General features: G+C 41.3%; 1 protein-coding gene and 1 long non-coding RNA gene across 10 annotated transcripts in view; one reads left to right on the top strand and one right to left on the bottom strand.

The window, feature by feature from the left end:
* The window catches only part of Ccser1 (coiled-coil serine rich protein 1), a 1,140,231-nt gene extending 1,134,845 nt beyond the window's left edge, over positions 1-5,386 (bottom strand). For 8 of the 9 annotated variants that reach the window (XM_052722110.1, XM_052722112.1, XM_052722113.1 and 5 more), the window contains exon 1: positions 5,182-5,386. The gene's annotated coding sequence lies outside the window, so the exon portion shown is untranslated. Of the gene's footprint in view, positions 1-4,177; positions 4,260-5,181 lie in introns of all 9 variants that reach the window. The other variant, XM_052722111.1, reaches the window with a different exon arrangement.
* Positions 5,387-5,489: 103 nt separating this feature from the next.
* Positions 5,490-12,228, top strand: LOC128099234 (uncharacterized). The gene is made up of 2 exons (XR_008214465.1): positions 5,490-6,400; positions 8,533-12,228. It is a non-coding gene; the product is annotated as an uncharacterized LOC128099234 (long non-coding RNA).
* The last annotated feature ends 249 nt before the right edge of the window (positions 12,229-12,477 follow it).

The raw sequence follows: 12,477 nt of genomic DNA, 5'->3' as shown, positions 1-12,477 counted from the left end.
GGAGAGGGAGAAAACCGACTCCCAGGATTTTTTCTCTGGCCTTCACATAAGTGCACACACCACTAATCAATATAATAGTTTAAAATATACATAGAGATATCATATAGATACAATGTTCTTGAGAGAGGGACAGAAAATATAGTCTTTCAAACCTTCTCAGCCTGTTAGTTAATAAATTTGCATAATGTAATAAAAAGTTCAGTCTGGTCTAAATAGCCTTACAGGCCATAGTGGAGAGACACAAAACTACTTTCATCATTACTGTGTGCCGGAAATTGGCTTTGCAGTGTTAGAAGGAATACATGACACAAGATATAAGATGCTTATCACAACGAAGGATCCAGCTCATCATAAATGCTGTTATTGTTGTTTACAAAACTATATTGCACTGTTCTCAAAATATAAGAGAAAGAGGTGCCTGTGTTTGTCAAAGCTCTAGAAACACCTTCACTTTTAAAGCTTTCTTAGAATGGCTTCCTTTGGAGGAAGAAATCCTTAGGATGAGAGTATAGATTCTGAATTCTTTTTTAAAAATATTTATTTACTTTATTGTATGTGTATGTTTGTGTGCCTCAGTATATGCATGTGTACTGTATGCATGCAGAAACCTGCAGAGGTCAGAAGAAAATGGTAGGTCCCCTGGAATGGAAATTATGAGATGCAGTATTGGTTGCTGGGAACCAGCCCAGGTCCTGTATAAGAGCAGCAAGTGTTTTTAACCACTTAGCCACCTCTCCAGCCACTAGACATTCGGTTATTTTTTCAGTCATTCAGTCAGCTAATGTTTTCTGAATATTTTTGAGGTAAGCACTAGTAATTTCTGATGATTTGATATTGAGCCAATTCCAAAATGCACATACAATTAAAAGTTACAGTATGTGTCACCCAGTAGAAGAACCCAGAACTAAAACAATACATAATAGGACAATTGACTCAGCACAGAAATCCAAGAGAAGTAACTTATATCTGAATATTTGAATTAGACAAGGGAGGGGAAGGACAGGAGCTGTGCTAAAGGACACACAGGAAATAAACACATGGATGTGACTCAGGCAAGGTGTGTAGATTTTATCTAAATTACCTGCAGGAGTAATGCTTCGCAACAACTCCACATTTGTGATGCTGTGGCTATATGCCTAAAGTAAATTATCAGTCTGATTTTATAAAAACCCTTTAAATTATGAATGTAATATAAATAACACCCTAAGACCCAAAGCCATATTTGAAGTTCTAAGTATCTAAGTATCTAAAACTGGCCAAACAACTTCATTTTCAGTGACAAAGAAAAAATATTTTTAATAATTTTAATATCATATGGACAATGTTTGGAAGCAAAGATGGCCACTATCATTTTCCCTTTTAATGTATTACACAGGGAAACAGTTAAATTGAAAAAAATAAACAAGAATATTTCGTAGTTTGATGAAGTTGCAGGTGGCCAGTTTTACATCCTTCATAATTACCTTCAGCTCCAAAATGAAGCATGTTTCTTCCATTAAAGTTTTCACTCAGCCTCTCCTTGTTCCCACTGCTTCTTTTACCCCATAGTTCATTATTCATTGCTAACTGACACTCTTGCATAGCGAAGATCATATTGCCGATAAAAGCTCATGCCCATTATATAAAGCCGGTAGGTTTTGTCACTACCCAGTAGGGAAATCAAGCACAAGCTCTCAGTCATACAGTAGCCAAGGTTACATTATCAAAATGATACACCTGTGACGTCTAATCCACAACCAAACAGCAAAGAGATTAACTGACAGAGAGATAGACTGATCTGTGCCTGGCTGTGCTGGAAATCACTCCACTCACACATGAATATGAAATCTGATCTAATAGGCTTTCGCTCTGTAATGACTTATCCAAGCACTGTCAACAACATAGATATATGAAAACCTTTCAATTCAGCTAATCCGAAAGTAATTCCATTTGGTTATTGGAAGGCATACCTATTGTTTGTACAATTTATTTACTGTCTCTGTAACATACTTCTGAGCTGCCATGTTGAATAGATAGGCTCCAAGTCGACTCTGCTGATTCCAGTTATGTTTGTCAAATGAAGAAATGCATTTTAAACATTCAATGTTTCTCTATAAAGTCTCTATCACTTTACATACACAGGTTGCATCTTTATAAAAGACCTTCAGATTCTATTTTGTATCATAGCACACATTGCAGTGTACACACACACACACACACACACACACACACACACACACACACACAAACACACACAACTTTAGAGCATAGATAGGTCATGTTACTATTACACTCTCCTGCCAGGAAATAGCAAAATGATCTTTGAAAGTGTTTCTACTCTTCTGAAAACTTTCCCACAGGCCTGGTATCATCGTACTATACCCATGGTAGGTGATGTGAGGGTAGCCAAAGCGTCATTTGTATACAAGTAAGAACTTGAGATAAAATCTAATCCATGAAACAAATCTACCAGTTTTCGAATAAAAGTAAGAGCAAATACATGATTTAGTGGCTATGCATTTACACGACAATAAAGTGTTATACATTCTATCCATGTTCATCAATACTGTTGTTTTACACCTTATCACACTTCTATGGTGAAGAGACCCAAAAATGTTTTAGAAAGGAAACAGCGACCACCCTAACACGAAGAGATGGTACCCCAAAGACTTGATACTGCTGCCAAACTCAGTACCTTAGCGTGATGTAGAGACATTTACACACTTTAAGTGCCGTTTCCCTCCAAGCACTTTACTACTGTAGAAGTCCGAGAATAAACTGCTCATTAAAAACGTACAGATTTAGCCTCTCAAGTGCAGAAATACTGACCACAACCTACGAGAAGAGAAGTCATGGAACATTTTACATCAAAACAGATCCAACTGGCCAAATATTTAGCACTAACCAAATCTACTTCAAACTTGTCTACCCTGTGTCTTCTTTGCTGCTCTCTAGTCCAGGACATGTTGCTTCTTAAGCCTTGTCATGCACAACTTACTCATCCTACTACCCCTTAAATCAGGAAGTTTGACATACCCACTGGAGACTTTTCAGACAAAACCTACCATTAAATGTTACTGTCATGCTCTGCACCCCTGGACTCCTCAATAGACCTGTAATCTCAAGCTATCGTGGGCTGTTAATAATGTATTCAAGTATGCACATCAGATGCCTTCAAACTGCCCATAAGCTCCTGAAGGTTGGGATGTAAAGAAGAAAGTCCCTGTGTTCCTCGAAACTGTCAAGACAACCCATTGCTCAACACAGACCTTTCGTATGAGTACTATAATGAGTAATAAAGTACAATAAAAAGGCAAATAACTGCAACTGTCAGGTCGTAAATGTTTCATTTTCTACTTCGGGGATTTGATATCAACTAACGGCCCATAGTATAAGGAACAGCTTTAAAATAAGAAAGAGTCACTGATTCCAAAGACATTAACAACATTCCATAAATATGACTTCCAGCATCACGGTGATGGAATTATCGCGATGTGCCAACAGACCCAAGAGTGCTGCTGTGTAACACAGCCTTGCTGTGATACTAAACTCAGTGTCTCAATGTGGTGTAGTCAGAGTCCACCAGATGTCAAGATGCTGCTCCAGTACTGCAAATGCACCTTAAGCCAGCAGTAATAGCTACACATCAAATAGGAATCCTTGACTCTGTTCAAATGAGCAGGGCTACTAGAGAGAGCTGCTTACACTGGAGCTCACCCACACGAACATTTTTTTTTTAATCAAAACAGTTCTGGTCAGTCGCTTTAATTAAACCAGGTGATGACAAACCACTCTAATACTAGGTTGACTACTTTCTTTTTGTGTAACTACTGAAGGTGTAGTTGTAAAATGGAATTTCAGCCTGACTGAAAAAATAAACAGTATATTTGGCAGTCTTTAGGAAAATTCAGCTTAAATTAATTGACGTAGAGTCCCACTATCAAAGTCCAGTCGCAGTTCTATCGAAACAAAGGTTGTTACTTCAAAGGACATAACAAATTTGCTAAGGTACTCTGAGAGATACTGTCCCAACTCACATCTAAGCTTCCACTTATGACCCTGTAATTGGCACCTGTTTAAAGCAAACACAAGGAGAAACCAAAACAAACTAATTATTCTATAGCCTAGATGAAGAGTACTCTGGGTCGTCCCCAGTAACAAGATTTTAAAGAGTTGGTCGTTGTCGACATAAACTCACTGAGTTGCTGCTTCTACATCCTCCCCGGGGCTTTATAACAACATCTCTTCATATTAAATAGGTGAACATTCTTTGAACAGCCCTATGGGAAGGGAAGAATGGAGGGTGTGTGTTACATTTCAGGAGGAAAGTGCTCAACTGTGATGCTTTCATTAGTGAAGGCTGCTGAAAGCAAGCAGGTTTTCTGTCCTGTAGTGCTATTGGGGACCTTAAGAGGTAAGAGGAACAGACAACCTGGGCACCAAAACATCAGAAAAGGGATCCATGACCTCCAAGGAGCACTTCTACCTGTACAGATCAGAGTGAATTTCAGACTTCCTTCTTTCGTTTTATACAGTATGTTCTACAAGAAGGTTAAAAAAAAAACCAAACAGAATTGCTTCTAGTTCTGAGCAGGAGGGGCTGAGCGTACACAGAAGGGAACCCCGCAACTCTGCCATAAATAGCCTTTCTTCTCACTCGGGATACTAGCCCCTTTGCATCAGCAAGGCGCAGCTTCCTCGCAGTAGCGCCATTCACAAATCCCTCAGTCGCCCCTTTGCGCACGCTCCCTGGGCGCTGGCACTGTGTGCGCGAGTCCCTAAGACAGGAGCCAAAAGGTGAGGGGCCTGGCAGCCACCTGCTGTCAGCGCGGGGCTCACTTTCCGCCCCGGTGAACCGGCGCGAGAACACACGCAGGGGCACCCCCACGCCCGCACCCCGCGAGCCCCGGGCGCGCCACAAAGCAATCGGTCCACTCCGTGTGGCGGGCTCCGGAGGCAAGGGCGAGCGGCGGTCGACGCGCTGCGTGGGGCTCCCGCCTGCCCCACCGCACCGTCCCCGCCCCGGCCCCGAATGCACCAACTCTGCCACGGAGACCCCCAGGTTGCAGGGGCGGGCCACGCCGCTCAGTACCCACGCCCGCCGGGCGAGTTCCCCCACCGCAGGGCCCCGCGGCCCGAGCCGGGGCGAGTCACCTGGCGCTCAGCCCAGGCCCGTGCGAGCCGAGCGCACCGCGCTGCTACCTGGAGCTGCGGGGCTGGTCCCGGACGCGGCGTCCGTGCACTCCCGGTCGGCCGCTGTCTTCAGCACTCCTCCCGCCGCTCCCGCCTGCGCCACCGCAGCTGCTCCGCAAGAGCTTTGCAGACAGTCATGATGGGCGAGAATGGGAGCGAGCGGGCGGGGCGCGCGGCGGCCGCGGGTGGGCGGCGGTGTGCGCAGCGGGGCCGCGGGGCGGCTGCAGCGAGCGCCTCCCGGGCAGGCCGCGCTCCCCGGCGGCAGGAGGCGGCGCCGCGGCCTCCGAGCGGGTGACAGAGTCGGGCCGGGCGGGGGCAGCCCGAGGGCGGCGCTGGCCAACCGCGTCGCTGCCTTCCGCGCACGCAGCCTGGCGCGGCGACACGCGCACACCCGCGGCCGAATCGGGGGAGGGAGCGGAGCCCGCGGTGCGCCGGATCCCCGCGCGCGGCGAGTCGCCGGGACAGATCGGGGCGCGCGGCGGGACGCTGGAAGGCTGGGAAAGCACTGCGCCTGGGCTCTCAGAAACGCGGATATTGTCTTTCCCCTCCTGGAAATAGGAGTAATTGCAATGTTCTGTCCCGGTTTTCCCGTGCCACCCGCCCTGAGATCGTCCTGACAACTCTCTAGCTAACAAGGTAACAAGCAAGCCAGCCTCCTTTCCTTTAAACAGGTCACGCCTCCCAGTTAAGGTTTGTGGCGGTCAAAGATCAGAATAGAAGCCTTGGGACTGGCTGGGAGTTGACTCCTCTTCCTACAAATGTGGTCCCGGGAAGCATTCCAGAGCCAGTGACCAGCTTGACACCATTTGACTGATGACCCCCTTGGAGAAAATTTGTCACTTCAGAGATGAAAAGAATTTCTGATGCGTGGTGCCGTTGTTTACCTAATTTATTTTCTGGTGATCCTGTCTCCCCTTGCACTGCCTCATTTCCTTCAAGGTTGTATTAGGCCTTGAGCAGTTTTCCATCCGTCCTCTTCTACATCTCCACTCCTAATATGTATGCCTTTAGCAGACAGCACAACACATGGAAACCATTTAACTCTATCAGAAACATTTAACCCATTCTACTATATGGACCATTTCGAAGTGTATAACGTCATACAGCAGAGTTCACCTATTGGCGCCTTTTATAAGCTTCTTGCTCAAAGTCCAAGGTCTTCATGGTCTAGTATACTACTTTATTGGGAAAGAGCCAGCCAATGAAAGTCAACCTGCACTTCTTTCAAGTAGGTGTCCATATTTGTGTGCATGTTCTGGTTAGTCTGTGATGTGCCTGTGGAGGTGGGGGAGGGGTAGTCAAAGTGTACCTTTTGAGTGTATCTTTATGATTGTGATTATTATATGTTCTATGAGAATAACTCTGCTGTATATTTATTATTATTATTACTATTATTATTATTATTATTATTATTATTATTATTATTTAGGACAAACCCAGAAACTCAGATGAGCGGTAATAACAAGGTTGACGCTGTATTTTTCTTCTTGTTTGGCTTATGACAGTTAAATATTTAACATTTTTGTCAATGTGCATGCTCGCACTCATGAAAGTGTCCCAGGATTCTCTGTGGTGAAAGGCCTAGGATCGTGCATGTACGCTGTGCTACCACAACCAGTTTCTTTGGATTCTGAGGATCCTAGTTCAGGTCCTCATGCTCCGGTGCCCAACTCTCCCATATCTCATGCAGTAAGTCCACTGAGAACGGTTCAGACTTATCATCAAGACCTGAAAAGGACACAGCCAGGATGCTCTCCCTCTACTGCCCATCCAAAACTACTACATCAGTCACAAATCTTAAACATTTCCTCAGAACTTTGGATGATTATTAATGAGCTGGCCTAACACCCTCTGGTGTCCTGGGCCCCTTCTTTTCACAGTGTAAGAACTTTAAAATGTGCTCACTTTTAGGACGAGGCAAGGACTTTAAAAACCTGAAAATACTTGAACTCATAGATAGGAAAGTTTTCCCCACAATCTTTAGTAGGAGAAATCTGTGGTTACTGTAAAAGGCAATTTTGTAGAATAGTTATTTCAAAACATTTTCAGCTGATGAGTTACAAGCTGTAAATAGATGTTAGCTGTAAATGGACATGTTTTTTTTTTTTTAATTCTGTCCACTTTTGAAGGACAGTGCTTGATCATACCGAGCAAGTTCTGACTGTTTTATTAACTTGGTTCTCTTTATCTCCTATTATGATCAATAGTAAACATTCCTCCATAATGCATACTTCAAAATTATATGAGATATTTCAAAGGCATTTTAGTAACTACAGCTGACTGCAGTTTTCACACTCACAAATTGCATTCGTAATTGGTGAGAACCATGGCAATCTGTCAGTTTCCTTTTTCATTAAGACATTAAAGCTAACATTTTCTTATTTTGTGAATTTGCTTTATGAAATAAAGGTTAGAATTCATATGCACCAGACTAAAAGACATATAAAATGCCCTAAAAGACACTTCTTAAGAGTTGATTCATTTTAACTCTTTTTTATTTTTCTTATAAAAAAGTCTATGTAGAAACCTCGTTTATAAATGCTAATGAACGCTTGAGAAGGTTAGTAAATGAATTATTCTCTTTTAAGATTGCTTCATCTTTCGAGTAGAATTTCCCAGTTGCAGCACGGTCAGTGCTACAATTTTTGTTGTGGTAGAAAAACAGAAAGCTAATGACTCTTTCCAGTTTGTTCATTTTCCTCTCTCGTGAGGTTGCTGCTGTTTGGTTCCCAAGTGTGTCTAACTGGCACGTGGATTGAAGATTTGGCTTTGCAGTATTTGATGAAAGCAGAAAAATTAGGTTGCCAATTACATACATGCCCCTTATGGGCACTGTGCTCCCACCATAGTGATGAGCCAAATTAGAAATTCCTAAGTAGCACTACTAAAATCTAAAAGTCAGGCTGAGAAAAGATAATAGAGATTTTTTTTCTTTCTAACTCCATTACTAGTCCTAAAATAATTTAGAAACTGAATTAACCTTAATACATTTGCAAAGCAATGTGGATAAAAGTTTTAAAAATGAACTGGGGATATGGATCAGTAGTCAAGTGCTTGCTATCTAGCATGGGGACCTGAATTTGATCCGCAGCATTCACACCAAAGCCAGGCACAGACAGCAGTGCACACCTGTAAGTAATTCCAGTGCGGAGTGGTAGAGACAAAAGGATCTTGGGCTTTGCTGGGCAGTCTGTCTAAAGAAATCTTGGAGCCTCAGGTCCCTTGAGGTCACACTGCCTTAAGAAATATTGCGAAAGCAAATGAGGAAGACACCTGGCGTTAACCTCTGGCCTCCACACGCACACGTACACACTCACACACAAAATGGAAATAACTTTGCAACTTTTTTTTCTTTCCTAGGTATTGTTCTTTATGGTGACAGTTATCCTGTGAAAGCTGCCTATGGGTACCTGGGAGAAGAGCAGTAATTCATGCAGAGCAGGGCTGGAACAGAAATTGGTTCAAGATGTGAATGGATAAAAGCGTGAGATTGACTCAACTGCAGTTCTGGGTCCAGAGAGCACCACAACTGTAATCTTAATGTGGAAACACATGAATGGGGATAATCATCCAGACAATAATGCACAGTAGACAAGAAAAAACGTTTTTATAAGCATAGTAGTGGTGACTATTGCTTAGTAAATTGTTTGACTGGGCATGAAGAGACAGACAGAGAGAGAGAAAAAAAGGCAGAGAGGTAGGTGAGGAGGGAGGGAGAGAGATTAGCAGGACAGCAGGGTCTATTCATGAAGAAAACTAGACAGAAACTAAACTCAGGTCAGCACATTAAACACTGTGTGAGCTGTCTTTGCTGCCCAAAGCATCAACATCCAGGATTCACCTTGTAAGGCAGGCTGGGGAACAAGCCTCCCCTTCCACCTGGGCTCCCACCTGCCATCCTTGCACAGGATTCTCAGCATACCAGAGGAAGAGGCTGGAAAGCAGAAGATACTGTGGATGCCTCTAATCCAGCAAAAACATTAATCTTGAGTTTGCAGGAGAAGGTCCCAGGTTAGGGAGCTGAAATACTTCAGGTGGGAAAGCTGAAAACACTAATACCCTTTGAGTGTATGACTCTGATTTTTTTTTTTAGGTACTATTTATTATGATATCTGAAAAATTCTTATAAGCAGAATCGCCATTAGAAACTGTTTTATGTTATTTCCTTATATTTGTTTCTGATTTCTAATTCTCCTGATGAGGTATTCCTGAAACCAACTTCAGGATCCCTTGCCTCCTCCTGATGTAATTACCATGTTTGAATAATCTGTTTTTGTCTGGTTGCAGTATTTTTAAAATTTACCAAATTAGTGAGTTAATTTGTTAGTGTTATCTATGAGTCATATCCAACAAAGTGGACTTTAAGTTTTTCTGCTCTATATTGTCCTAGCACCTATGTGATAATATGCATTTCATTTAAACAAATACATCATAATCAGCTAAATCATTCCTAAGAACAATATCTTGATAAAGTTTGAAACTAACACTAAGCATATGTAGAGATATAATTACAGCAACAACAAAAGTAAAGCTGTAAGGAGAACATATTTGTACTACTGAAATATGTAATAGGCAAACAACACTAATAAAATAGTCGAAGCCACATTAAACCAGTGCTAGGGAAAGCTGGAAACTGGTTTTTACCATCTGTCAGCTTCTATACTGGCAGCCTCACAAATGAGATTTCTTTTGAACAAAACATCACAGCAGGAGCTACAGACATGTGAATTGTAATTAAAATGTGAAAATGCATTTCCCAGTTTTTGTCATTTATAGAAAATATATTGTGAGATCTAGATTTATAGAATTATATCAAATTTAAGCCATTTTAATTTTCCAAATCTATTTCATCAGGATTTGGTGTTCATAATGAATGTGTTTGCCTTTACAAACAAAGTGTGCTTTCCTTAGGTCTGTTTCACACTCTAATGAGGGTCAATTATTTTCTAATCATTCAAGTATAGAAGATGAAGAAAAGTAATTTTCATATGCTATATAGTCAATGTAGATCTGCTGAGGACAAATGTCATTTCTTTACATTTACCTAACAGTACTTTATATAAATAAAAATAATAATTCCCTGAAAAACATAAAACCAAATCAGGTCTTTAACCCTGTAACAAAAATTTTGCCTCCCTTTTATATCTGAGAGAATAAGAATATTCTAGTTCTTTAGTTTTTCTGTATCCAGCAAAACAAATGCACAACACATTATGTGTAACTGTGCTACACACATTGGATAAGTGTTCAAGTACAACAATAAAGTATGTGTTCCAAATTTTTGATATATTAACTAATGTTGAAATAGCATGTTTATATTAAAAATATTTAATCTCCATTTTTAGTATAGGACTTTATATAAATTCAGGTTAACTTTAAAGTTAGTCTATTCTTGGCATTTGTTATTATGGAATTTATTACAACATTTCCATTTTATATTCAAACAGATTGGTGCTTCTAACCTACCAAGTGCAACAGTGCTTTTTTTCTAGTACATGGCTTCCATGTTTCCTCCAAACATTAACATTATTAAGACAAGATTGGGGCTGGAGAGATGGTTCAGCTGTTAAGAGTGGATACTGCTCTTACAGAGGACCAGAACTGGATTACCAGCACCCATGTCAGGCAGCTCAAAACTGCCAATATGTAACCCCAGTTCCAGAGGACCTGATGCCTTCTTCTAGCCTCTGTGTGTACTTACACTCACCGGCACACACCCACACACAGATACATAGACATTTACATAATTAAAAGAATAAAAATAAAATCATAACTGTACATTGGGAAAGGAGTTTGTCACTAAATCACATTTCAAATACAGCTGTCACCCATTCCTCATATCACATACCTCTTACACTGTGGTGTGAAAACTGTAAGTGCTAAGGTTTAGGTCTCCTCCACTTGAACTTTACTGGACTTTTGTAGAGACCTCAGCCGAAGAAAGCTGGTGGAAATCCTGTGTGATCTCCTAGCTTCATACTTCATACTTCACTATCCACTTTTTCACTGTGCTCTTAGGACACCTGCTCTTGGGATGTAACTACCTACTATGACAAAGTAAGTGAAGACCTGACATCCCAGTATTCAGCACCATCTGACAGGTGCCAAGTGTGCCAATTTTGCCAGCTGTCTATGAGACAGAGCCTCAGCGTCCTCATCTGTACCCTCCAGTCAGCCACATGAAGTAGAAATAAGCTGTGCCAGGTCCTACTGCTGTGTAAGCATCTCTCACAAATATACATAGTACTCTAAAGTGATAGTAGCGGATAGGACTACAGTTCTGTAGTTGGAAATTTAGTAAGACCTGGCCATACCTCTATTCAGCATCACAAGCCTGAAAGCCGAGTATTGTACAGACAGCCTCTCGTACCGAGCCTCTGAAGTACAGGGCCACATCCAAGCTGCTTCTCCCTGGCAGAATCCTGCTTCATGTGGTCGAGACATTGAGACCTTTTTTCCCAAATATGTGACTCTTCCACTAGCAAGAGAAGCTTCAAATCTCCACAATATACATCTTTAACTTCCTCTTAGTCCACCAACAAGAGAAAACTCTGCTTTTAAAGGAGTCCTGTGATTACGTTATCAGGTTGAGAAAAATCTTCTTCTGCAAATATAATATTACTAATCACCTGAGTAAAATCATTATATGCACAAGTTCTATCTACATTTAAAGTGGGGGTGAATATGCAAAAATGAGGGCTATTAGAGGTTATCACATAGTTCTATCTCCTTCACCACTGCCTTTACACAACACTAGACTTTAAACCAAAGGTGAGTTCATGATAGACTTGCTCATCATTATATTCCAGAAGCACTGTATTAGGACTGAGGAGTGGTCATGTCATTGTAGATTCACTCTTATGGTCACAGTTTGTGTGTAATATGGGTGTATTATTATTAATTTTTTTTTGTCTAAAAGACTTCGTTTTTCTTTAAAGGTTTTGTCCCTGGTCATCTTTTATAAGTTGTCTTTTCTTTATGGATTGACTTAAAAATGAGAATTGCAGCTATCAGTGGAACAACTCAATCAAGTAATATAAGTTCTTTCAAATATAATTAATTGTATTGCTTTCTAATCACTGTTATGTTGGCTAATAGCCATAAAACATCTTCATCTTCATTCAGAACATCAGAAAAGTCAAACTTGAAGGGACTCTAGCCATCCAGCAAATTTGCTATTAAATGCACTAAGTAAGTCCAATACTAGGGACAGCAAAAAAGAAAAAAAAAATGTTTCTCACAATTAGCAAAGGTGCAGAGAATAAGAAACTGATGAATGCTCAGCCCTAAAAAGGGAACATATAT

The sequence above is a fragment of the Peromyscus californicus genome, unplaced genomic scaffold (genome assembly GCF_007827085.1).
Source record: "Peromyscus californicus insignis strain IS unplaced genomic scaffold, ASM782708v3 Scaffold_6__1_contigs__length_162567912, whole genome shotgun sequence".
Taxonomy (NCBI): Eukaryota; Metazoa; Chordata; class Mammalia; order Rodentia; family Cricetidae; genus Peromyscus; species Peromyscus californicus.
This window is presented reverse-complemented; position numbering and strand designations above follow the sequence as displayed.